The sequence below is a fragment of the Oryctolagus cuniculus genome, chromosome 1, assembly GCF_964237555.1.
Source record: "Oryctolagus cuniculus chromosome 1, mOryCun1.1, whole genome shotgun sequence".
In the NCBI taxonomy this organism is placed as follows: Eukaryota; Metazoa; Chordata; class Mammalia; order Lagomorpha; family Leporidae; genus Oryctolagus; species Oryctolagus cuniculus.
This window is the reverse complement of record NC_091432.1, coordinates 199,665,275-199,690,706: the sequence shown is the minus strand read 5'-3', so window position 1 is coordinate 199,690,706 and position 25,432 is coordinate 199,665,275. Positions and strand designations below refer to the sequence as shown.

Below are 25,432 nucleotides of genomic sequence, written 5' to 3'. Positions count from 1 at the left end.
CACACTGCTGACTCCCTCGGGGCACTGAAAGAAGCTCGTGTTGGAGGTCTTGCTGCCTCCCCACCCCAGCCAGCTTTCTCTTTGAAGCCTTCTATCCCTTTGAGGAAACAGCCCAGAAAGGGGCTAGGAGGTGCCAAGGTCACCCAGCGAGTAAGGGCCTGGACCACCTGGGCTCAGCCTTCAACTCGGGCAAGAGAGACCCTTGCTCTGGGAGCCGCTCCTTAGAGGACCCTGCTCTCCGTGCCCCCACAGACTGGGGGCGGCCTACAGGGCCATGGGAATGTGCCCACACCCCTCCTTCCAGCCCACCCCAGAGCCTACCCAAACTGGGCCAAGCTTCTTCCAGCCTTGTCTCAAGGGCCAGCCCCCTAGAGATAGCCCATGTCACCTGTGTGTGCACCCCGGGGCCCAAGGCCTGGCTCTGCACATGGTGCAGACAGAGCCTGGACACTGTGGCTAGTGGAGCTGGCAGGGTAGGGCGAGGCAAGTCAGATCATGCTGGGGGTGGGGCTTTCCCCGCACGGCACATCCTGGCCCAGAACACAGAGGGGTCCCAGAATTCTCAACTGCGTCCTTGCCTTCCAGGTTGTCTCCAAGATGTATTTAATGAGGTAGGAGGATAGAGCATATTTCATTTAACGGTTTGTTAGCTTGATTTATGACTTCTAAATCTGAGACATATGGGAGCCAGCCTCTGTGTGCGCCCTTGCACTGGGCCTGGTCAGTGCAGTGGAGGCCTGCCAGGCTCTCCCTGTGGAGACGCTGCCGGATTGGGGCGTGGTCCGGTGATGGTCCCAGGGAGAGTGGGCACACGAGGCAGACAGGCAGTGTGATGCCCCCACTCTCTCATTCCCCTCCCCCAGCTCCATGTCTCCCAGCACCGAGCAAAGTAACGCTGCTTTCAGAGCTGGTCTCCAAGCCTTGTCTGGGAAGGGTCCAGCCTGTTTATACAGCACTTTGTAGAAGCCGAGGGCTGTTGGAGCCCGAGGTGAGGTGGGCAAGGTCAGGATGGTGATCTCCATTTTCCAGGAGGGCCTGCTGGAACCCAGAGAGGTCAGGGAGTTGCTCTAGGCTGCACAGCTTGCTGGTCAGAGCTCCTGCTCAGCGATGGCAGAAGGGGAGCGGCGGCCCTGGCCCCGGTCGGTGAAGCTGAGGTTCTCAGGCTGGCCCTCCTGGCTCCCCACTGCAAACCTTCAAGAGGCCAAGTTCAGAGAAGCAGCCGAACTTCCACGAGTTTGTCCAAACAGAGCCTGCTCCTCCAGCCCTAATTACCAGGCTCGGGATACAAATGGCCATGGGCCTGGCAGAGTCCCCAGCAGGAACGGACGACTGCCCCTCGTCCATTAACGGTGGCAGCGGGATCCACAGGCCCAAGCGAGGGCACAGCCTGGCCGTGCCTGCTGGCAGCCCCTGGACAGCTCCAGGGTCCTCAGGCATGGGGGAGGGGGCACAGTGTGGAGGGAGGGAGGCAGGCATTTTGGCAGGGGCGCCTGCTGCCCCCTTCTTCCCTCTCCCTCTGCTGTTTCCTTCTCTGCGTTCCTCTCGCTCCTCTTCCTCCTCCTGCCCGGCTCCCTCGCTTTCTCTGCTGCTTGCTCGGTACCAGGCGCCATGTCAGGGCCAGCTCCGAGCTCAGCAGGCATAGGCCCTGGTTCATGGTGCTCAGCGTCCCGCCCAGCGGTATGGCTTTGCGGCTCCTGTTCCTGACACAACCTCCCAGTCTGGTTTCTTGGGGGCCTTTGTCACCGCGTCAGGGCTGTCCCACAGCACACAGGGCTCACCTTGCAGCAGGGTGGGGGTCCTGGGCCTTCCTACCATACCACTCTTCACTGTGGTCTGGCCCCAGTGTGCCTCTTCTGCCTCCTCTCCCCGCGCTCCCCTCCCCTCCCCGTGCACCTGAGACTCTGACCAGTCAGTGTCCTTCCTTGTTCTGTGCCTTTGACTGGACCACCGCCCAGCTCAACCCACGCCGACCCAGCCTCTCCCTTCGAGCTAAGTGCAAGCCCCAGCTGCCCTGGGTGCAGGGGTGGCCTGCTCCGGGGGACACACACGTGGTGCGGGCAGCTTGGCCCTGCTCCGCGTTTGCCTCGACAGCTGAGCAGTCTTCACACTTGGTGCCACTGGCCGGTGTCGTCATTTCCTGTGGCAGCTCTAAGAAGTTGCCACGGGCTTAGTGACTGAAGGCAACGGAAGTGTTCCTCTCACAGTGCCAGAGCCCACGAGTCGGGAATCCGCATCCCTGGGCCAAAATCAGGGTGTCGGCAGAGCCCAAAGAAGAGACCCATTCCTTTCCTCTTCTAGCTTCTCGTGGCTCCCGGCTGTCCTTGGCTTGTGGCTGTGCTGCTCCAAGGCCAGGATCTTTGCATCACCTGCTATTGGGTGTGGGTCGGTTCTCCCTCTTCTCCCGCTTGTGGGGATCCACATTGTAGGGCCCATCCGGATAATCTGCCCAGTGCGATCACACCTGCAGAGACCCTGCCCCTCCCTTCCTCTGAGGTAGACGTAGCAGCCACAGCTCCCAGGGCCAGCACATGGAGGCACCACAGCCTAGCCCAGCGTTTCACTCTGCGCTTGTTCAGATTTCTGATGTGTAGCCTCCTGGGCTTCTGAATGCAGGGGTACACCCATCCCATCATGACGGGGTGCAGGGTGATGATGCCAGTTCACAACCCCCACATGGAGGCCCACGTGGAGATACAGGTGGCTGTGGGAGGACTGTGTGTCCTCCCTCTGAGGGGCCATGCTGCACCTGTCTGCTTCCCCCACTCCTGGCCTCTGGCTGGCTGGCAACGCAACCACATGGAAACCGGGGATCTCCTGGGTTGTTCTTCCTACTGCAACCTCAGGGCGAGCTGCTGCTGCTTCCTTCTAGAAGTGACGGCCTCTGTTGATGAGGTCGCTGCTGGACACACAGAGGAGGGACTGCCCCAGGACGGTGGCACTTTCGGCCTGGGAGAAATAGTTATAAGGTCATTCTGTATCACCTGTCAGCTTGTTAGCTTAGACCTATGCTTGCTCGCTCTCTTATCTCTCTCTCTCTCACACACACACATACACACACACTTACACACGGGTGGAGGGGTGGAGATACTCTATTATTCCCCAAATGTCTGCAGTGGCTGGGGCTGTGCCAGGCCGGAGCCAGGAACTCAATCCTGGTCTCCTATGTGGCTTTCAGGGACCCAGTACTTGAGCCACCACCTGTTGTCTCCCAGGGTGCACATCAGCAGGAAGCTGGAATCTGAATTGGAGCAGGACTTGAACCCAGGCACTCAGATCTAGGATGCAGGTGTCCCAACACTGAGCCAGACACCCGCCCCTTATGCTGACCTTGAACCCTGATTCCGTCATCAAGTTGCTACCTGCCCCTGCTGCTCCAGGGCTTCCCTGTGACTGTAAAACGTGGCTCCTGTCGTGTTTGTGGATTCTGTTTCCACAGCCTGCCAGCTCCGTATGTGTTGAGGAGGATGAACGCAGCATATTGTGTCAGCTTAGAATGGAGTCAGTTTTCAGATTGCATTTTCGGCCAGCCCAAGCAAATGCCAGAAGTTTTGCACCAAAGATTCCATGCATCTTGATGGCTGTAACTGCTGGGTTCCTGCCTGCAGGTATTTGTGCAACCTATCAGATATTGACCTGGCATTTGAAACTATTAAGGATTCCGGGCTGGAGGAAAACAGAGTTCACCGCCCTTGGCCTTCCGTTTATCTGGGAGTCGAGGTCCCCGTCTTGGAGATGAGTCAGTAAGGGAGGCCCAGGCTCTGCCCTGCCAGCCTCTTCCTAGGCTCCTCTTCTGGGGCTTTAGGCCAGGGTCCCTGGAAGACCCGGGAGTGCCGTCTTCTCCCTGTTCTGGGCTCTAGCAGAGGCAGAAGCCGATCGATGGGCAGCTGCCAGTGCAGTGCGCACAAAACGAGCCTGGCCAGAACCCTGTGCTCCTGGCCACTCTTCTCACCATGGCCTGGTGGCCAGCACGTCTAGATGCATTCCTGCTAAGCTGCTCAATGGACTGATGCTTTATATTGGCTCTTGTTTTTAGAATATTTATACTCATATTTTTAAAAATTTAATTTTATTTATTTGAAAGGTAGAGAGAGAGAGAGAGAGAGACAGTCAGAGATCTCCTGTCCACTGACTCATTACCTAAATGCCCTCAACACCCAGGCCTGGACCAGGCAGCAGCCAGGGGCCAGGAACTCAACTCAGGTCTCCCACCTGGCGGCAGGGACCCAGGTACCTGAGTTATGACCTGCTGCCTCCCCGGTGTGCAGTAGCAGGAAGCAGGGTCTTGAATCCTGGCACTCCTGTATGGGATGGGGGTATCCAGAGTGGCATTTTAACTGCTAACCAAATACCTACCCTGCTTTATACTGAAGAAGTAGGAGGTGAGGGTGAGGGATGTAAAGTAGCTGTGAGTGCCAGGCGGGCCCGGGGTCCCCCAGGGGCAGCAGGAGGGATGGGAGGCACATGTGACTTCCTCCAGCTCGGCCCTCTGCCATCTGCCCAGCCTGCCTGGCTCTTTCTCATCCTTTTGAGTATCCCCTAATCAGAGAGGCCGTCCCTAACACCTGACCCATAGGACTTTCCTATCACTGAGCCAAAAGTGACTGTAACTGTGCCCGGAAATGGCAGACAGCGTTGCCTCCCGAGTCTGGAGGTCAGCACCGCAGCATCCGGATACTGCAGGGGGCACCTGTTTCCTTTTCCAGCATTCGGGTGCTGCCCCACTCCCTGGCTTGTGCCCGTTGGGTGGAGCCTTTATCACACCGCCACCTTTCTCTCTCCTGTCTCCCTTTTCCCCTTACAACGACTCTTGGGATTCTGCTGGACCCACTTTGATAGTCTCCATCTACAACCTTCATTTCCCTTGCATTGAAACCTAACGTCATCGCAGATCCCAGGGAGTAAGGATGAGGGACCCACTATTCCACCTGCCAGGTCCCCCCTAAGCCAGGCCGCCTGCATCCCTGTCTCAAGCAACTTCTTCCCATTCATGGAGCCTGGCTCAGTGGGCATTTCAGTGAGCGGGTTCCTTCCTAGCCTGGCTTCCCTCCAGACTGGGATACAGAAGCATTGCCCCGTAACCACAGGACTTTGGGCTCAGCTTCAAGTGAGGGCTTGGCCCAATCCATTCTGGCCCCAGCAAGTCTGAGGCAGGCGGGGTGCAGCCAGGGATGCTGGGGCTGGGGTGGCAGTCACGTGGTGAAGCAGTGGGAGGCTGAGAGAGAGCATGGATTCTGGAGCCAGACTCACTGTCCTGCTTCTCACCAGCCATGTGACTGAGGCCCTCACAGTGATGAATGCGAGCCCCAGGTGATGCGAACACTCTGGGAATGTCCCCTGCCATGTATCAGGTGCATGTAAGCGTTCATTATGATGAAATTTACTGTGTAGACTGGGGTCTGAGCTGGGTGTGGTGGGGAAGACTGAGGCCTAGAGAGTGGGCCTGGTGCTGGCCTGGCCTCACGCCTGGAGCTCCTCAGCACAGCCCACACCCCTACGGAGCCCAAGGATCAACAGGAGAGCCGATGAGAAAAAAACCCGGTTGCAAACCCTGCCATTGACAGGTGGGATTCAGAGGCAGACTCTGAGCGCTGTGGGCCTGGAGAACTCAGGCACCAGGCAGGGTCGGCGCAGCTGGGCAAGGTGTCCTGGCCTCGCTGGGCTGTGGAGTGTGTGTGGCACTGTCTGCAGAGGATGGCGGGAGCCGAACCCAGCGGCTGGCATAGGTTCCCGTGAATGGGAATGTGGCCCAGCCAGCCCAGCCCAGACCTGCGGGGTTGTCAGGAAGAGGAGCTGCTGACAACCTGTTGGCTGGCAGCCAACAGGGGAGGGTTTGCACTTGGTCTTGGCCGTACAGACATCCAGCTGGGGGCCTCTGCAGACAGGTGGGGGAAGAGGCCAGGAGCACAGGCTCAAGGTCTGGTCTAGTGAGAGAAGTGTGGACGTGGCCCAGGAGAAGGGAGGGCGCTGTGGGAAGAGTGGCTTCGCCACTGAGAGTTATGGCACACGCACCAGCTCCATGGCTCTCCCAGCTGCCTGGCCTGCTGTGGCTCGGTGGAGGCACCAGCCGAGGATGTGGGAAGTGTTCTGGGGCCCGGGGTGGGAAGGGGAGGATGATTGCTCTGTCTGGAGTCTTGCATGCTCTGCAGGCCTGCCCTGTGGAAGGGGTGGGGCAAACCCCAGGCAGGGGCCAGGCCCAGCTCAGCCACCATGGGATCTGACACGCGTCTCCACTCTGGCACCCTCTTAGCCCTGTATAAAGAACCTGCCCCATAATCAGAGTTGTAGCCATGGGAATGGGCAGGCATGGGAGGGCTGGCAAAGCTGCTGGTAAGGACTTGGGGAGAGGACTCAGGCATCAGATGGGAGACGGGTCCGTCCTTTGAGTGCCTCCCTGGCCCACGCATCAGGCCGGGTGGGTGTTTGATCTCGGAGTGAGTGATCTAGAATTTTTCTTACCTCTTCCTCCCTCCTGACCCTGACTTCCTTCCTGAGCCCTCGCCCCAGATCCTACTGGCTCTCAGGCCTGGGCACTTTCTCAGCCCCCTCTACACCTCTGCAGCCTCCCCCCGAGCTCAGGGGATGCACACCTGTTGCTGGTTCCTGACTCTTTGCTGCCCTCTAGTGGCCTCCAGTCACTGTGTCACACCAGGCATACAAATGAGGGAGACACAACTGGAAAGACGAGAGGTGGCCAATCATTTCTTCAGTTCATTCACTCTTCAGACATTTCCCGAGAGGTCCTGGGTGCTGGTTCTGGGCTACCTGTGGAGTTGTAGATGAGCCCCTGCCCTCAGGAAGCTCACAGTCTGGTTGGGGCGACAGAGGTAAAAGGTCTCCTCCCCACTGAAGGGAAGTGGATAGGTGTTCGGCTCAGTGATTCAGATGCCCATGTGCTGTGCTAGAGTACCTGGGTTCAAGTCCCAGCTCTGCTCCTTGCTTCAGCTTTCTGCTAATGCAGACCCTGGGACACAGTGGTGACGGCTCAAGGTCATTGCTACCCACATGGGAGACCTGGATTGTTCCTAGCTCTGGCCCTTACAGGCATTTATTTGAGAAATGAACTAGCAGATGAGAGCCCTCTGTCTCTCTGCCCCTCAAATAAATAAATTAATTAAAAACATATTTTTCATCCCCATGGCTGTATTAAGAGCTAAAGCCTAGAAATGTACAAAGCATTGAGGAATTCAGAGGAGTGGGCTGCCGAGTCTGCTGGGACCTGGGGCCCAGAGGGAGAAGCCCGAGAAGGCTTCCCAGAGGAGGCCATTTGAGCTGGGTATTGAGGGGTGAGTTTGTTGATCAAGAAGGCTCTGATAGGTAAGAGAGCAGCGTGTGCCAGCGAGGAGCCGGGAGGGACCGAAGCCTGGGGGAGCAGAAAGGCCAGGCCAGGCCTGAGAGCCTCAGCCCGTGGCAAGCTCGGGCACCAGGACAGACCTGGACGGGAGTCTGAGCGATAAGGCTGCCTGTGCCCCTCCAAGGTGGGGACCAGGAATGTGCAGTGGTCTGGTCTGGATGCTCTGATGAGAGGGCCCAGGCACTGGGACAAGGGAGACACTGGCGTCCCTGCACAGGCTTTCTGAGCTCACGGCCACACTGGCAAGCAAAGAATCAGGAGAGTGCAGACTCAGAGATGGGGAGGACGCTGGAGGTGTGACAGTCCTGCTAGAGTTCAGAAGACCTGGGCTCCGACTCCAGCCGCAGACACAGTGTGACCTTGGGGAGTGACCTTGGAAGCAGGGTGCAGGGAGACCTTACTGGATGCTTCCAGGGGGCCTTCCTGGCCCTGCCACTCTGGGGGCTGCAGAATCCGTGTTGTCCACACCTACATATGTCCCTTCTGCCAGAATCGATGGCCCCTGAGCCCTGTTGCTTCCGTTCCAAGTGGGCAGCAAATGCCACCAGTTCCCTTCTGATGCGGAGCTGTGAAGGGAGAAGACGTTGGCCCGGGGCTGTCCCGTGTGACAGGGACTTGACTGAGGGCCAGAACAGGAGGAAGAAGCTCCGGTTACCTCAGTGCCAGTGCTGCCAGCCCTCCTCCCCAGGCCTCAGGGGAAAGCCCCTGAAGCTGTTGTGCCAACCAGGACGGGCTTTTGGGGCCTCTGCACCTGCGATGGGTGCTTATAGATACTGGGATCTGGAACCTGAAGGCAAGAGAGGCAGCAGAGATCAGCACCACTGGGTGCTCCGTCCTCGCGAGCAAGGTGTCTCCTCTGGGAGTGTGGAGCGGGGAGGCAGCACACCCCAGGCTGGGGCAGGTGCTGGGGATGGCTCTGTTTTCACGCCCAGCAGACCCCTCACTGCAAGGACAGGTGAGGAACAGGGGCCTGGAGGGGAAGGCCCGCCTAGGAAGTGTGTGGTGCCAGAAGAGCTTGCAGCAGGCCGCAAGGACCCCTCGGCCCCCTTGGTGCTCCTTGGGCTGAGCCTGTGGGCTCTTTCTCCCCAGGCTTTGGATCCTTCTGCCAGGGGTTGGCGGGGCCCAAGTCCAGGGTCGTGAGTCCATAAAGCTGTGCGGTCCAGTGGGCCTGTTCCTCTCTGGGGTTCCCTGGTGCTGTTTCTTAACAAGCAAGCATCAAACAAAGCAACTAGGTTATGATTCTTCTTAGGAGGTGAAAGGACCATCATCGGGAAATGCTCTGGAAGAAATGGCCATCTTTGTGAAATCTGAGCGTTGGGCAGGTGTAGTGGAGCCTGCCAACCCCGGGGGTCCTCGGGGGTGCAAAGAGGGGCATGGGAGGGGTACGGCATCCCAGGGAGACTGGATGGCCTTGCTGGCCCCCTCACAACCGAGTCAGAGCCTGAGCAGAGGCAGGGGGGACCCAGATCCAGGAGATAAGCCCTAAGGGTTGGACCAGGGCAGCCGGGAAGCCACCCTGGCACCTGGCCAAGCAGCGGGTCTGAGATTGTAGCCGCTCTGCTACAGACGCCTCCCGGGGCCACTTCTCACTCAGAGGGCCGTGGAGGCCGCTTCTGAGTCTCGAAGTACATGGTTGAGAGTTGGTAGAGGGGAAATGAGGAGGCGGTGCCCGGCCCAGCCAGCTCCCCGCACAGGAGTGCCCGGGGCTCAGGCCGCCCGCTCGGCCCACTGGACCGCAGCATTGTTCCCAGCTGAGGCTCGGCGCCCTGCCCTCTCCCGCGTGTTCACTCTCCTTTTCCTCCTATCACGTTTGTGTGGGTCCCAGCCCCTGCCACAGTTAGCGCCGGAGCAGGCTTGGTGTCCTAGACAGGACTTAGTGCAGGACCAGGAAGTGAGGTGCGGTGAGGGTGCAGGGCACATATTTACAATTTGAAATGTGAAAAAACTATTTTTGCCTCTAAAATTCAAAAAGAAAACTGGAAAACTGACATGAGTAAATGTATCCATGTCCACAAATTGTAACATTATGCTAACTTCACCACTACTCCAGGCTCAGAGAAATTCTGTTACATTTGAAAACAGATTTTGGGTTAGATTTTTCTCACTTTGCAAGGGTTTCTATGCCTGGGCCTTGATTGCTGAGAAATCAAAGCTGATCATCTACTGAAACGCTTGTGGCCAGATAATGTCACCAAAGTAAAATCATAGAAGTGAGCTCTCCATATTTTCAGAGTAAAAAGTGTCTTTACAGTGGTACATTTGGCGTACAGTGTGCTGGAAGGTGGGTGAAGCGGTACCTCGGGATCCGGGAAGGTGGGGCTTGGCAAAGACCCCAATTTCCTACTGAATGTAATTAAAAGTGGTGGGGCCTCGAGATGAGCAGGTTGTAGTATCCATGTGTCCTCCGTCCATTCGTCATCCATCCATCCATCATCCATCCATCTGTCATCCATCCATCCATCCGTCATCCATCTGTCATCCATCCATCCATCCATCCATCCATCCATCATCCTTCCATCTGTCATCCATCCATTATCCTCTCCTTTCTTTCCTTCCATCTGTCCTTCCTTTCCTCCTTTATCAAGCAGCTACTTTGGGCAGGTGTAAGCCTAGGGATACCTTGTCAGGTAAGTCAGTGAAGTAGAGAGACAGGTGTGGTGACAGGTGAGCCCAGGGACTCTGGGAGCACAGACAAGGGGCCGCTAGCCCACAGTGGGAACACAGGCTTAGCAGGCTCCACGACTTCTGCACAGAAGGGTTGGGTGGGTGGGGACAAACCTGAGGCACTTTTGCTGAGAGTTTTGCTAATATTGAGATGGCACTGTTGTCTACCTCAGAGAATGGGCGCAATTAGGGGCATAGCTAAAGCCTTCCCAGCTGCCTGTGGTGCTGTCCCTGGAAGGCAGTTCAGGAAGAGACGATTCCTAGCTTTGTTGTCAGGGATAGAGCGAGGTCAAGGTTGCAGGACACACTGGATCACTCTGCACACTCTGGTGCACAGCGGAGTCTTCCTAAACCCAGCTGGCATCTTTTAGCCTCTCTGTGTGTCACTCCCTTTGGCTGGACTCCACAGCACCGGCTGTCAGCCTCAGCTGAACCAAGCGCCACCTATGACCCAGGGGTCACCTTTGTGGGACACTTCCATCCAGAGGACTCTGGCAGTGCCCAAAGCCCTTGGGGCAGGGAGAGCGGTGAGAGGGCTTCTGCCCTCCAAAATAATGTTCTCAAATGAAGCTAAACGGTCCGTACTCATAGACCAATGCCACTAGCAGGCCCCTGCCCCTCATGCGCTCAGTGCCCTGCAGTCTATAAAGGAAATGTCCACCTGCCAACCCCAGTTGCCAGTTGCAGGCAGCCTATGAGGCTGGGCTGCTCCTGCTGCAGAGGCAAGTTGACCGAGCTCAGGGCCCTGCGCTGCCTGGCCAGGCCACACGGCCAGCCAGGGGCGGCAGGACCTGGGGCCAGAGAGCTGGATTGGAAGAGAAGCAGCCAGGACTAGAACCGGTGCCCATATGGGATGCTGGAGCCACAGGTGGAGGATTAACCTACTGTGCTATGGCACCGGCCCCCCTTCCAGAATCTTCAGCCAATCAGTCCCTCCATTGAGTAGGTGATCAGTAGATACGGGTGGCGTTTATTTGAATACAGCTCATGTCCCTTTCTATCTTTTTTAAAGATTTATTTATTATTTGAAAGAGTAATGAGGAGACTAAAGGGGGTGGGGGAGAGAAAGAGAGATCTTCCATCTGCTAGTTCACTTTCCGAGTCTTTGCAATAGCAGGAGCCAAAAACTCTGTCCTGGTACATGAGCCCGCTTCTGCTGCCTTCCCAGCGCATTAGCAGGGAGCTGGATCAGAAGCAGAGCAGCCAGGACCTGAACCGCACTCTTGATGTCAGATGCCAGCATTGTAAACAGTGGCTTAACCCAGTGCCACGCCAGCCCCCGCCCCTCCCCATCTTGGCCGGTGCAGAGTCGAGGACTTAGGGTCCAACCATGTGATTAAACAGGGTCTGAGCTCCCCTGACGCCCCCGCTGCCTTTCCAGTGTTTGCTGTTTTCTCACTGGAAGCTGCTGAGACAATGGCCCTTGCTGCCCTCTGTTTGAGTTATTTATTTTTTTCACTTTTCCCTCCTTCCCCTCTCAGGGGACTCGCCTCTCGCCCTCATCCCTCATGTTTTCCCTTTCACTCGACTGTCACTGTCATTGTCCTCCGGGGGCCGGGCACGCGGGGTGACAGGCAGGGGGAGTCCACGCGGGCCGGGAGGCTGGAAATATAGTCATTAACGGGCCCCGCGAAGCCCAGATGTCCCCCCTGAATGCGGGTAATTTGTTTTTAATGAAAAACCACGCAGTGACCCTGAACAAATGAATTTTCTTTATAAGGAGTCTATGTGCAGTGGCACAAAGACAGGGCCCGAAGCAGGGAGGCTTAAACCCCGGCTTGTGAGGCTGTGAGAAAGGAAGCGGGAGGGAGTGGGAGGGAGAACACGGAGCTCAGAGTGGGACGAGGGTTCTGGTGACAGCTGTGTCCTCCAGTCCTTCTCTGGAAGAGCAGGTCAGAAGTGCCCCAGGCAGCATCCTGCAGGGCGGCGCGTGCAACAGTCGTGCCACTCTGAGGTCTTGTCCATGGCAGCACTAAGAATTTAACCACACAGGCCTTTACCATTTCCAGGCCGCCTTCCTGTGTCCTCCCAGGAGACCCTCATGGTGGTCTGCTCCATTCTACAGAGACGAAGCTCAAGGCCCAGGGGCGGGCACTCATTCGGCCTAGCGGTTAAGACGCTCCATGCGACGCCTACGCTATACATCAGAGTGCCTGGGACGAAGTCCCAGCTCCGCCGCTGATTCCAGCTTCCTGTTCGTGCACAACCTGGGAGGCACTAGGTGATGGCTCAAGTACTTGGGTCCCTGCCACCTGCGTGGGGACCTGGAGTGAGTTTCTGGCTCTAGGTGGCCATTTGGAGGAGTAACTCAACAGATGGGAGTGCACACACCCATGCACACTCAGACTCACTCACTCTCTGCCTGTCAAATAAAACAAATAAGCATAGTTTTAAGGACCCAAGGCTTACAGAAAGGGTTTTCCTAAAGGCCAAATCTAGATGGCGGGGGAAAGGCTCTTCCCCTCTGGAGTCTGACTCTCAGGAACTCCGTGCTGTCAGCGACCCGGGGAAGGGCATGGCCCCAGCAGGCTGACATCCCAGGAGCTGCTACGTGGTACTGAGGCAAACCCCGCCGTGTCGGGGCCTGGTGAGTGCACAGCCTTTGCCAGAGCACTCGGCGCGGGGTTCCTGAAGGGACAACTGCCCTCAAGGGACCACCAGCAACGATGGTTGCAAGGAAAGTGGTATCAGCCTTTTTTTGTGAGATAGGAGCCCAGGGACCCGTGCTGTGGCACAATCAGTTAATCTGCTGTGCCGGCATCCCATATGGGCGTTGGTTCTAGCCGGGCTGCTCCTCTTCCAATCCAGCTCTGCTATGGCCTGGGAAAGCAGTGGAAGGTGGTCCAAGTGCCTTCTCAAGTAAATAAATAAAAAAATCTTAAAAAAAAATTCATTTAGCCCTGGGCCAGCCAGTGCCAGCCAGGACTCCAGCCACAAGGCAGTGACTCAAGGAGGCCCCAGGCTGTGGTCTTGCCCTTGGCTTGGGAACAGAGAGGCCTGGAAGGCTCAAGTCTCGACTGCGGTGTCTGTGTGCTGTTCTACGCATTCCTCCCCGAGGGTGGGAGACGGCTCTCGTGCAGTCTGTAGCTGTACCCCTGTTTTTGCGGATGGCCAGGGCTGCACTTGACTTCAGGAGTCAGCTCAGGCATGCGCAGATGAGGACCAGGAAAGGGCCTGCTCAAGGCCACGCGCCCTCCTGTTCTGCCCCGGTGTGATCGGTGTGATCGGGGACGCGTCTGTCTCACGCAGACCTGGTATTTGCATGGTGGGCCTGGATCAAGACCCTTGCTCCACCCAAGCTTTGCTGAGATCTCTCTGAGCCAGATCCTTCGCACAGGCCCTGGGATTCAACCCGGCCCCCTCCCACTCTCACCCAGCCCCACAGAAGGAAGCAACGGTGCTCTTTTCCCAGGTTCTGTTCCTCTCTCGAAGTTGGGACCCAGTTAGAAAATCAAATAGAAGACACTGACCATGACCCTGGCTGAGGTCATGGGGTCTCTGGGTCTCCTCGCAGCCCTCTGTCTCTCCTGCTCCTCCCCAGGGCGGGGGTGGGGTGGGGTGGAGGGATGGGCAGCCAACAGGAGTGGCTCTGCCCCCTGCTGCTCCCTCCGTAATTGCTGATTTATTCCTCACTGGCTTCCAAAGTGGGTTTGAGGCAGCGTCTTGACCTTTCAGCCACTGCAGCCCTGACCTGAAACCCCCACGAGCAAGCAGGAGGACCCAGGAGCCGGCCCACGGGCCCAGCTGCCCCGACAGCCTCGAAGCTCCCCTCTGTGCCCAGCCCCCTTTCCCTACTGGGGACGGGCACCTCCCTTCCTTGGAAATGGTTCCTGTCCAGATCCTTTCCAAAGCACACTTCCAAACACAGACTTTTCATCGCAAGGATCACCAGGAGAACCCTACAGATGGTGGAGCAGTGGAGACTTCACATAGCGGGAGGGACTGCTGCTGCAGGGGCAGATAAAGCACCTTGTGCCTGCTCAGAGTCAGCGCACCATCAGGGAGCTGCCCGCAGGGGGCTTCTCATCGGCCTCCTGGGTGGGATCTGTCCTCTCTCCTTCATTCATTTGCTCGCTCCCTCATTTAGTCTGTCCCCCAGCCCCTCCTGGGTACTGAGCCCGGCTCGTAGAATGGGCACAAAAATGCCCGAAGGGGCAGCTGGAGCCCCAGGCACACCTGGGAGAGCTGGTATGACTGTGGCGGTGTTGCTTGGATGTGAGGCCTTGGGGACCGGGCAGAGACACTTGGGGGGTACGAAGAGGGTGCGGCTTGAGGGTTGTCGGGGTGGAGAGCTGGGTGCCCTGACAAACCCGTGGCCAGCCTGGGCCCTGATCATCCTGGGCCTCCTGAGCGAAGCGTGGCCCCTGGCTATCCCTGTCGCTGGAGCTGGAACGGGGGCCTGGCCCGTGTGTACAAACAGGGGGTTCGGTATTTAGGAGCAGGGAGGGGCAGGGAGCTGCCCTGAATGGCTGCCTGCTTTGGAAATTTCTATGCATTTGTAATAACAAAATTACCATAATTTGCTCGTTAACGCAGCTAGATCAGTCAAGCATTGTTCCATGGCGGGGCGGGCGGGAGGCCGCTGCCTCTCTCTGCATACCCCACACGCCCCAGCCAGCCGCCAGCCCGTTAGAGCGCTGGAAATTAGCATGCAAATGGTCCTAATTCGGTGGGCGAGCTGTCAGGCAGCGCCTCTCCGGCCTCGTCTCCATGAAGGCCCTGACAGCCCGGCGCCGGCAACGGCCCACCCTCCTCGCTGCAGCCAGGAGGGGCTCCGAGGGGCACCTCCAGACTGACAGCTTGGCGGCCTCCCTCCCTCCGTCAGCGCCGTCAGGCCTGGCGGCAGGCTCCCCGGGGAGCAGGCAGGGCCTGCCACCATGCCAGCCCGAGGAGGCGGGCTGGGCTGTGGGGGAGGCTGGCCCAGGCTCGGGTCCACCAGCCCTGACTGGCCTGGGGGCCGTGGGGGCAGAGTGAGGGTGGAGGGTGGAGGGTGGGCCCTGGGTCAGGGCCTAGCTGAGGCACAGGGACCCGCCCAGCTGGTGGGTTCTGAGAGCGGCCCCCTGGGGGAGGTGCGGGAAGATGAGCAAGGTCAGGCCCCGCCCTGCCCTTTCCTTTGTCTCCCAGGCCGTCCTCTCTGTGCCTAGGACAGCTGTGTCCTGATGGTTGGGGGAATTCCATGGGCTGCAGTGGGGAGTTGGGGGGTGGAGGGAAAGCCGTGAGCTGTGGGCGGGTTGCCTGGGACCCATCTCAGCAACCTGGGGCCTCTGAGGGTGGTCCCCTTCCTGTCGCCCCACCTCAGTCTCTGCGGGGGGGACCAGGTGGCAGGCAGAGGCCCTGCTTTGCAGCACAAGCTGCTGTTTCTTCCATTCCCCAAAATGCTCGCCTTTCCCGGCAACTCCACCGGGTCAGCGTGGCTGCTGTCCCATTCCACAGCGGGGGAAACTGAGGCATCACTTGCCCGAGCGACAGCACCAGGGTAGAACCTAGTAGTCTCGCTGGCTCTGGAGCCCTTTGGACAGGAGGAAATGCGGGGTCCTGAGCCCCACACCACGCCTCTGCCTGGCAGTGCCTCCTACAGTGAGCTCCTGAGCTGTGCGCAGGCTGCTCCCCTCCCTCCTCGTGAGCAGATGTAGCGCCAGCCAGGCCAGGCTAGGATTCAGAGTTCAGTGCGAGGTAAGCAGACTGGATCTCAGTCCCCTCTTGCCCCATCAGCTGGTTGTTCTTGTGCAGTGAACAACCTACTCATCCCGACCTGGCCACCCCGCCACTGTTTCTGTTTTAAGGGCATCTAACTGGGCCTTTTAAACTCCAGATAAATTGTAAAGTGAGAGACCCTGAGAAGTTCAAACCCCTGACTGAATGGGGGCAGCAGGAGGTCGTGTGAGTCTGTTTCTGCTGTGTCCTAGACCCAGCCACCACCTAGTACGAAGCCTGGCACAGGGCAGACGCTCGGCTTGGGGGCCAAGAGAGGAAGCAGGCACACATGTGTGTGTAGGGGCAGCCATGCCATCAGCCTGCCCCGGGCTGCTCCTCCTTCCCACGCGGTATGCCTGCCATGAGCTGGGAGGGACTGAGAGCCCCTCGGACCCGCTGTCAGCCTGCTGCTGTTAGGAAGGGCTTTTGCAGACCACCAGATCCCAGGTGCGGTGAGGACAGCGCAGGAGCACCCCATCCCCTCCCCGAGGGTATGCCGCGGGCTTTGAAATTCCCTGATGATGGGGACTCAGCCTGCCAACTTCGTTTCTGGAGGAGGAAGAGTTGTCCAGGCTCCCCCTAGTGGAGAGTCAGGGCACATCGCCCCTTTGTGTTCCTCCTGTGTGGGGGTTGGGAGACCCCCTTGCCCAGTCTTTCCTCAGTTTACCCAGAGTTTCCACACCCATACTCCCACTGCATCTTCACCGCGATCCTGCAGGTGCCTTTTTGTCATGGGCTCAGTGAGGGGAAGGCTGCTGGCCCCAAGGCTGAGCAGAGGCAGGTCTAGAACCCAAGACAACTTCCCGTCCACCCAGCAGCCCACACGTGGCCCTGCCCCATGACTGCCATTGGCTTTGGCCAGCTAGCCATCCACTCCCAGGGCCACATGACCTGGCCCTTCCCCACCTTGCGGCATTAGGCTAAAAACAGCCAGAGGGAAGAGGTCAGTCTTTCTCTGTTGTTTCTCAAAGTTTGAGAATCAGAGAGACAAACAATATCCCGGTTTGTTGGTTCACTCCCCTCGTACCTACAATGGCTGGGGCTGGGCCAGCTGGAGCCAGGAGCCAGGAACTCAGTCTGCATCTCCCACCTGGGTGCCAGGCAATCCATCACTTGAGCCATCCCTGCTGCCTCCCAGGGTCTGCATTTGCAGGAAGCTGACTCAGGAACTGGAGCTGGGAATCGAACCCAGGTACTCTGATGTGGGACACGGGCATCTTAACCAGTGTCTTCACCACCAGGCTAAACACCTGCCCAGGGTCGTCTTTCAGTAAACATTTGCTGGTTTCCCCACTGCCAGCCTCGTCCCCTTCAGCTTGAGTCAGGTCATGTTCTGGGTCAGCTCAGGTCCCTCCGTTGTTCACTCACAGTGGGGGCCAAAGACCTTGCAGGATCTCCTTTTCTCTCACCCCCCCTTCTCCCTCCCTCTTCTTCTGCCCAGCTGCCACCCACCCACACTCCTGCCCTAGGGCCTTTGTACTCACTGCCCCTGGGCTAGGTATTCACGTGACAGACTCACTTCCTTCGTCTTGATTCAAAAATCATTTTCTCAGTGAAGCCACACCTGTTTACCTAAAACTTGGCTCCCCCGTGCCCTTCCTTACCATATCTCTGGCCCTGTGGCTCCTCCTCACACGTGCCACTCTCGCTGCCATGCACGCTGGACGCTGTACTTCCGTGGCTTGCTTCTTGTCTCTTGGCACTGCTGGACTATAGCTCTGAGAGGGAGGGGACTTCTGTCTGGTTCAGGGCCGTGTCCCTGGCGTGGGAGGCAGCAGTGAGCCAACACCACAGCGTGCCTGGGGTCTGTGCAGACACCCGCCAGGCCCCCTGAGGCTCTCCCACCTGCTTGGCCTTTGCTTCCTTGGGTGAAGCCCCTCTTCCTCGGCCCCCAAAGACATCACCCCTACCTTCTCCTCCTGCAGCTGCCTCCTGTCTGGGGGCTGGGCACAGGAACTCAGAGGAAAGCAGCCATTGAACTGAAGGAAGATAGATGCCCACCAGCACGGCCACCCTCAGGGCCGACCCCTCCCTGTGCTCCCAGGGAAGGGCCCGCCCCGTGAGTTGGCTGAAAAGACAGGACTTCCTCGAGGCCCCTGCCTCCCTGTCCAGCTGGGGAGGGACAGTGAGGACTGTCCCGAGGGCAAACCCACACGCCCCGAGCACGTGCCTTGTCGGGTACAATGGTGGCAGCTTCCCCTCGGCCTGCCTGGGGTCCTCCCGTACAGCCCAGCCCCCGTAGAGGTCGGCAGCCCCATGTCGATGAGCCTCTGGGGGTGCCGGGAGACTACAAGTGGACAGGTGCATCTCCAGCTTTACTGTACATGGGTCATAGGAGTCATTGGCAGGGACTTGGTGCCACGGCGCTAGCAGGCTCCTGGCCGCGGGCTGTGCTGCGCGCTCTGGGTCTCAGGGCCTCCCTGCACGCTGGGACCTCGGCAGTTTGGGCAAATCCTGATATGCGGCCTTGCCCCGTGGAGGTCGTGATTAACTCCTGTGGGGTGGGGCCTGATAGTTTAGAGGTAAAAAACACTTTCAAAAAAATTATCTGAAGGGTAGAGAGACAGATGGGGCAGGGCGATCTCTCATGTGCTGGTTCTCTCCCCCAGTGTGTGAAGTAGCAGTGGGCAAGGCGGAGAACAGAGAACCCCATGCGGGTCTCCCACACGCAGGGCAAGGACCCAAGCACTTGCGCCATCCCCACTGCCTCCCAGACCCATATTAGCAGGAAGCTGGAGTCTGGAGCCAGAGCAGGTGCCGAGCCCAGACACTCCACTGTGGGACATGGACATCCTCCAGGTAGCCTGGATCACCCCTCGCTGTGCCCACCCCTGCGTGGGGCAGCGCACTATGGGAGTAAGAGAAGGAGCCAGGGGCCACATCCCACTCCCAGTCGGCCTTGGGAGAGGGACCCCTTGAGGACTGCAGAGGGGGTGTGGGCACTGGAGCAGAGGAGGTTTCTGAGTCCCTGAGGCCAGCTAGGGGGTGGGGGGATCAGGATCCCGGGAGCCCTTCCAGGCTGGGGGCATGGCCAGGAGAGCCCCCAGCCTCAGCTTCCATCCTGACCCTGACTCCGATGGGAGACGTGGCTCTCCCATCCCTGCCTCAGCCCCAGCCCGCCCCAGTGCCTGTCTCCGCCAGCATGCCGGTCCCCGGCCGCCCGGGAGCAGGGGATTTATGTGTGTGTTGCCTGCTCCCGCAGACTGCGGGCTCTCCGTGGGCAGGGACCGTGTCTGATTCATCTCTGCCGCCCCCAGGCCCAGGCCCTGCCTGCCGGGGCCTGGAAAGGTGTGCAGAATTGAGTGCCTTCCCAGGGCGCCGAGGGGCTCAGGGCCTCTTGGCGGCCGAATTTCCAAGCGCACAGCCAAGTGCGCACATCGCGGCCGTAATTGTGGAGGTAAATCTTGTCTGGTCTGCTCACAAACACTTGGCGAGATGCTCCATAAATATGTCAGCAGCAGCATTAAAATTTGATGGCAGGCAGTGCAGGTCGGGGACTAGCACTGGGACTTCCCAGCAAGGTGTGACACCTTCACCTCCGTCTCATTAGTCAGCGCTGGGGCATCAGGCCTCAGCACAGGCCTGGCGAGTGGAGGAGGCAGACCCCTGGCTGCTTGGAGAGACAGGCCAAGGTCAAGGGCACAGGCAAGTAAGTGAGTGTTGGGCTGGAGGGAGAGTCCCAGCCAGGCCCCCAGGGAGGGTATCTGGCTGCAGGGGCAGGGCAGGTGTTCACTTGGAGAGCTGATGACAAGGGTGGATGGTGTCCATGTGCCCATAGAAAGGCCTCCTAGAACATTTTCAGAACCGATGGGGCTGAGCTCATCCCTTGAACAAGCAAAGGGTCGTCTGGGCCAGAGTCAGGGGAGGAAAAGTATGCCTTAGTGATGGAAGGCAATCGTGTCTTCCTCCCACCTGCCATGGCCTATTTGGGGAAACGGAGGCCAAGTTGAACCTAGAAGGGACATGCCCAAAGCCACAGAGACAGAGCGAGGTCAGGGGCCCTGACTACTGATTTCTGGCTTTCCTTACAAGCTAGAACTTTAGACATTTGTTGAAATATGAGACAAACGAGACAAACCTCTGGGAACATAGTCAAGCCCTGGTCCATCCCTTTTTCTTTCTTTCTTTTTTTTTTTTTTTTTTGCAGTCGGCCAGAGTGTGTGCTGTGTGCCAGGGGTTGACTAGGTGTCCGATGACCTCTGTTTCTCTAGCGCTTGTTAATTTGTTAATTCACAAAGGCCCCTGACATGCGTCAGGATTTCTTCGTCCTGTACGTGCCATAACAGACCGCACCCGTGAACTCAGGCTCAGAGAGCTGGGACCTTCTCCACGGCCACTCAGCTAAGAGGTCAGAGCGTGGCCAGGACCCGCTGGCTCCAAGGCCGGGAGCTTCCCAGGCCTCCCACGGGTCAACACGGGGCATCCTCTCCTTACCTGTGCAGGAAATCAGCGCTCACCTGTTGACAGCTATTCACAAAGACCGCGGTATGGTGTGGAGCGGCCAGGGTCTGGAGTTCATCTGTCAGTGTCTGTCATGAGCAGGTGTATGTCGGAAGAGAGAGGTCGGGTCCCTGGGGCGCGCCCTGTGCCAGGACACACTGTGTCCTGCCGACGTGGCCTCTCTCATGGGAGGAGCTGGGGACTCCCTGCCGCGGACACGGGGACAGTGCATTTTCAGTCTTCCGAGTGCAGCCAGGGCTGGCAGTTGGTGGACAGGGACAGATTTCACAACCCACGAACTGGTGAAGCTTGTAGTCGCTTCCTGCAGGAAGCCTTCCTGGGGACACATCTGAGTCTACCTTGCCCTTCACTCGCACCCAGATCTCTAGTTCTGGAGCTGAGCACTGCCTTCAATACGTGGAGTTCCCTGGGGATGGAGGCCTGGGTCTGTTCTACTAAGACCACTGGGGACCCCGCACAGAGCTCTGAGCAGAGGAGCTGCAGAGAGTGATCTACAAAAGCACAGCCGGCCACCAGTGTGCAGGAACCAAAGTCAGAAGAGACGTAATTTTAGTTTCTCCCAACTTCCTGTAGGAGGTCAGTCTGCAGGGAATGCAGCTTCCTGTCAGTCATCTGTTGCCCTAGCAGTGGAGGGTGTGCTGTGACCGTGCCACGCATGAACTCTGTCTGGGCGCACACATGACACCCCAAGGAGACACATACATCAGGTTTTCCTGGGAACACAATTTCAACCTTACTCCAGCTGAGTCCCGTGGGACCTGGGGCCTGGTGGATTGAGCCATAGGATGGGGGCTTCCAGCAGCACTAGGGGCACTCGCAGGGGGCCTTCAGGCTTCCAGGGGCCAAGTGGGAGCTGAGAAAAGATGCTAAGGGAAAACCCCAGAACTCCTCACCTTTCCAGCCCAGCCTCAGTCTGGTCCTGCTCTTTTCTGAGCTGTAACTGCCAGTAAAGTGTTTTTGCACCTTCCGTTTTGAAATATTTTATTCGCTCTTATTTTCTATTTTTAAACATTCCTGCTGTTGTGCTCTTTTGGAGTGAGCCAGGCTTGGTACTGTTGTTAAGTGGCAGGGGCGAGGTCCCCCAGGGGAGCACCCAGGCAATGTCCCTTTTCCCCAGGGGGCCTGCAGCCAACAGCCCCCTCCTGTCTTCTGTGTGTGGTGCCGTGTTCTCTGCCTCTCTGTTCGCAGGATCGAGGACTGGCATGGGAAAAGGGAGGTGGGGGGGGTGGGGACAGGCGCCTGCTCTGTAGCCCAGCCCAGGTGGCCTGAGGGCCCTGTCCTTGTCTTGGATGGGCTTCTGGCTGCTGGGTGTGTATGTGGGGGGTGGGGGGCACCACGCAGCACTGGGACTCCTTTCCGTTGAGTTTCCAGAAGGTTCCTTCCATTCATGTTTTTGGAGTTGTGGACAGCAGGCGGTGGGCAAAAAGGCCTCTTCTTTACTGCGGCCAGGCAAGTCCACTCGCCTGCCCCACAACTAGCTGGTGGGGTTGGCGCTCAGCCCTGGTCTCTGATCAGCAGCTCCATGGCCCCCGCCCCCGGAGCTGCCACTCCAGCCGCAAAGCCCCAGGCACTCAGCCTCCTCACCCCACCCACCCTCTCTCTGTGTTTTTCTCTTCCCTCTGCTTTTCTGAAAGCCTCCGGGGCGGGCTCGCACTGCTGGGGAAGAGGTTTTCCCAGGCGTGGATCGATGGCCGGCATGCGGGGCTGTCCAGCATGACAGGGCTGACCTTTCCCGAGCACGGGTTTCGCTGGCCGTTGGGAACCCAGGAAGGTCTTGCTGTGGAGAGAGGGGGCGTGAGGAGCCTTGGCCTGCTGAGGGGCCTGGCTGCAGGGTGGACAGGGTGCAGACCGGAGAGGGAAGGCACGGGTGGGTCGTTTATTTAAATCTCTCAGAAGACTGAGTCTAGGTGGGAGGGGACTGGCTCAGGAAGTGCTTTGACAGAGCCCAGAATCCAGTTTGTGTGTCTCTGTGTGCACATGTGCACACACACATATACTTTACACTCATATACACGAATACTTCAGAAAGCTTATGGGAGATGCAGGTAAATGTGAAGTTCATTTTTGGTGCCAAGAATCTGAAATCCATGCCGTTTTCTCATAATATGCATTTTCCATGAACTTTATGAAGAGCCCTTGTATATTATACATCCATGTGCAGGCATGCACACATGAATATAACGTCATGCGTGGGGTGACAGTACGTGTACACATGTCAGTCACGCGTGTGCGTATGTTCAGGAGAGGCTGGCTGTGCTGCGTCCTGCACACTTGTGTCCCTGCTCTCCCCTGAGCCGCTGTGCGCCGTGCGGCTGCTGCAGTCTCAGGGTCCCTGCAGCTCGCTCCTCCTCTGCCTGGCTTGAATCCTTGAGACCTAGAACTTGGCCGGGAAGTCACTTTGAAAGACTTTCCGTATGTTAATCACCACAGGCCAAGGTCTCAAGCAGAGGCAGGAGCCGCAGCTGCCGCTGGGGTCGGCCCCCATCGAGGGCGGCAAATCCCCGTCATCTGGCAGGTGTCGCTTTGGGTTAATTAAGAGCTATACTGAGCCGTTTACCTGTCACTTCCCAGAGTTTGAGGGGACTTGGACTTCTCACCACCTCGCAGCTCCTGGCGTAGGAGAAGTGGAGGAGACCTGAGACTCTGGGCTGGCCCTGCGCACAGGACCTCCAGGGCCACTGTCTGTGTGTCCTTGTGAGCGTCGTATTTCACTCAGAACGTTCTGGTTCCTCCAATGGCGCTTTTTTTTTTTTTTTTTTTTTTTTTTTTTGGACAGGCAGAGTTAGAGAGAGAGACAGAGAAAAAGGTCTTTCTTTTCCGTTGGTTCACCCCCCCAAATAGCCGCTACGGACGGCGCTGCACTTATCTGAAGCCAGGAGCCAGGTGCTTCCTTCTGGTCTCTCATGCTGGTGCAGAGGCCAAGCACCTGGGCCATTCTCCACTGCCTTCCCAGGCCACAGCAGAGAGCTGGACTGGAAGAGGAGCAACCGGGACAGAATCCGGCACCCCAACCAGGACTAGAACCTGGGGTGCCAGCACTACAGGCAGAGGATTAGCCTAGTGAGCCATGGCGCCGGCCCCTCCATTGGCTTTTATCCACATTTTGGTGACGGTGCTGTTGGGGGAAACCCGCTCCTCATCCTAAGTGTCTCGGGCCCCTGCTCTCTTCTGGGTCTTTGAGCAGAGAATACTTGCTCTCTCGCTTTGCTCTGTTTAGTGGCACTGGGGAACTTCCAGGCCTGGAGCTGTGTGCTCATGGGGGGACTACTCACCCAGATCCCTAGGTGGCCCAGTCTGGGCATGAGAGAACCTTCTTTGTGATGTTCTGTGCTTCAGGGGCAGGGGTGGGGTTTGGGTTACACAGCAACACATATTTGTCAAAAGGCAGCAAGAGTATAGTCAAGTGGGGCCAGTGCTGTGGTGTAGCAGGCTAAGCCTCCACCTGGGACACTGGTATCCCATATGGGTGCTGGTTCAAGTCCCGGCTGCTCCACTTCCAGTCCAGCTCCCTGCTAATGCACCTGGGAAAGCAGTGGAGAATGGCCTAAAAGCTTGGGCCCTGCCACCTGCCTGGGAGACCTGGATGAGGCTCCTAGCTCCTGGCTTTGCCCTGGCCCAGCCTCAGCCATTGCAACTATTTGGGGAGTAAACCAGTGGATGGAACGTCTCTTCTCTCTCTCTCTCTCCCTCCCTCTCTCCCTCTCCCTCTCCCTCTCCCTCTCCCTCTCCCTCTCCCACTCCCTCTGTGTGTGTGTGTGTGTGTGTCCCTCTCTGTCCTCCTCTCTCTGTAATTCTGCCTTTCAAATAAATTTTTAAAAGAAAAAGAGTACGTCAAGATTTGTGCATTTCGAGTAGATTTTACATCCGAAGAGAAAACATGGGAACACGTAATGAACTGTGGTTAGTGACGTGCGTGCCAGGTCCTTGGGGGAAGTGCACTGATGTTAGCAGTGAGGTTATTGAAAGGCCAGAGTAGGGACGGAGAGACACAGCCAGCTCCTCGGCTCACCGAGTCCCTGGCTGCCTGCTTGAAGTTCTGCCAACTTTGCTATGTGTTTAGAGGTTGGGAAAGGTTATGACAGGGCGGGAGATCCCTCTCCCCTGCTGACCCCACCGACCCCGCCCAATGAGATGTCCCTTGGGATGCTGGAAGCCTGTGGCCTGGGAAGAGGCCAGGGTCCCGGGCCCTGCATTGTCCCTGCCTGGCTTCATGGCACTGGGGCTGGGGCTGGGGGGGTTGAGGGAAATGATCTGTGGAGTCCCCCAGTCCTAATGTCCTGTGAGTAAGAGTGAGATTTACCCCACGGTAAGTTTGTGTGCAGAGGGCGGCGGCCAGCTCTGTTTCCGCCAATGCAGGGAAGGGCGGGTTACCCAGGGCTGGGTGGATATGAAGGCAGTGATTGCCAGCCCTCAGGTGCCCGGGGAGGCCGTCTGGCTGTGAGATGCTCAGAGCCGGGCTTACCGCAAGGATGGCTCACCACACCCTGGGAGATGCCCCAGGAATGCAGGGCTCTCACTCTCATTTTCCTGTCCCCCATGGGTCCCAGTACTAAAGCCACCGGCAGCGTGCTCACCTATATGGGACCCCAGGAGCCTCTCCTAGCCTCAGTTTCCCAACCTGTGACTGGAGCTGAGTGTGCCGTGTGCGCTGAGCCGTCAGGGCGCTTCCTGCTCCGACATGTGTGTGTCTCTGTTTCTTTCTCTAGCTTTCCTCTGCACACTGCTCCAAGACAGAAGGGCGGAGGGGGTGGAACCAGGGTCAGAGGGTTCGGCTGGAGGCACTGCTCCTGAATTTGTTTTTTCCTAGCATCAGGGAGGAGAAGATACCAAATTGTCTCCACATAGGGGCTGGGAAAGATCTGTCCTAACAGTGAACAAGCAGAAGCTCCTCCGGTTTCCAGATGAGGAAGCTGAGACTTAGGGGGTCACCTGTCCACCTCTCTGTGACTGCGCAAAGGCTGTTTTTGGGGAGCTCTGGGCCGGAGTGGAGGAGGGGCATGCCCCGGGTGTGACTCCGCAGGAGCCTGTGTTCTCAGTCCTGTGTGCCCCAGAAGGCCCCGTGGGCCATGTGCCAGTCCTCGGCTCCTGTGGTTGCCTCCTCTGGCCGCACCACCCCTTGCCGCATTCAGCCTGTGGTGGCTTGGCTGGCATCTCCCTGGGTCCAGGAATCGAGACCAGATGGATGGCACCTAGTGGGACGCTCCAGAGCCCTCCCCAGGCTTGTGGCCCCCCGCCAGGCTCCACGGACTCTGCGCTCCCTCC

The 25,432-nt window shown here is 58.1% G+C and overlaps 1 protein-coding gene across 4 annotated transcripts in view; it reads left to right on the top strand.

Moving 5' to 3' along the window:
* PAX5 (paired box 5) overlaps nucleotides 1-25,432 on the top strand; it is a 194,601-nt gene that overhangs the window by 152,026 nt on the left and 17,143 nt on the right. The gene's annotated exons all lie outside the window — the stretch shown is intronic.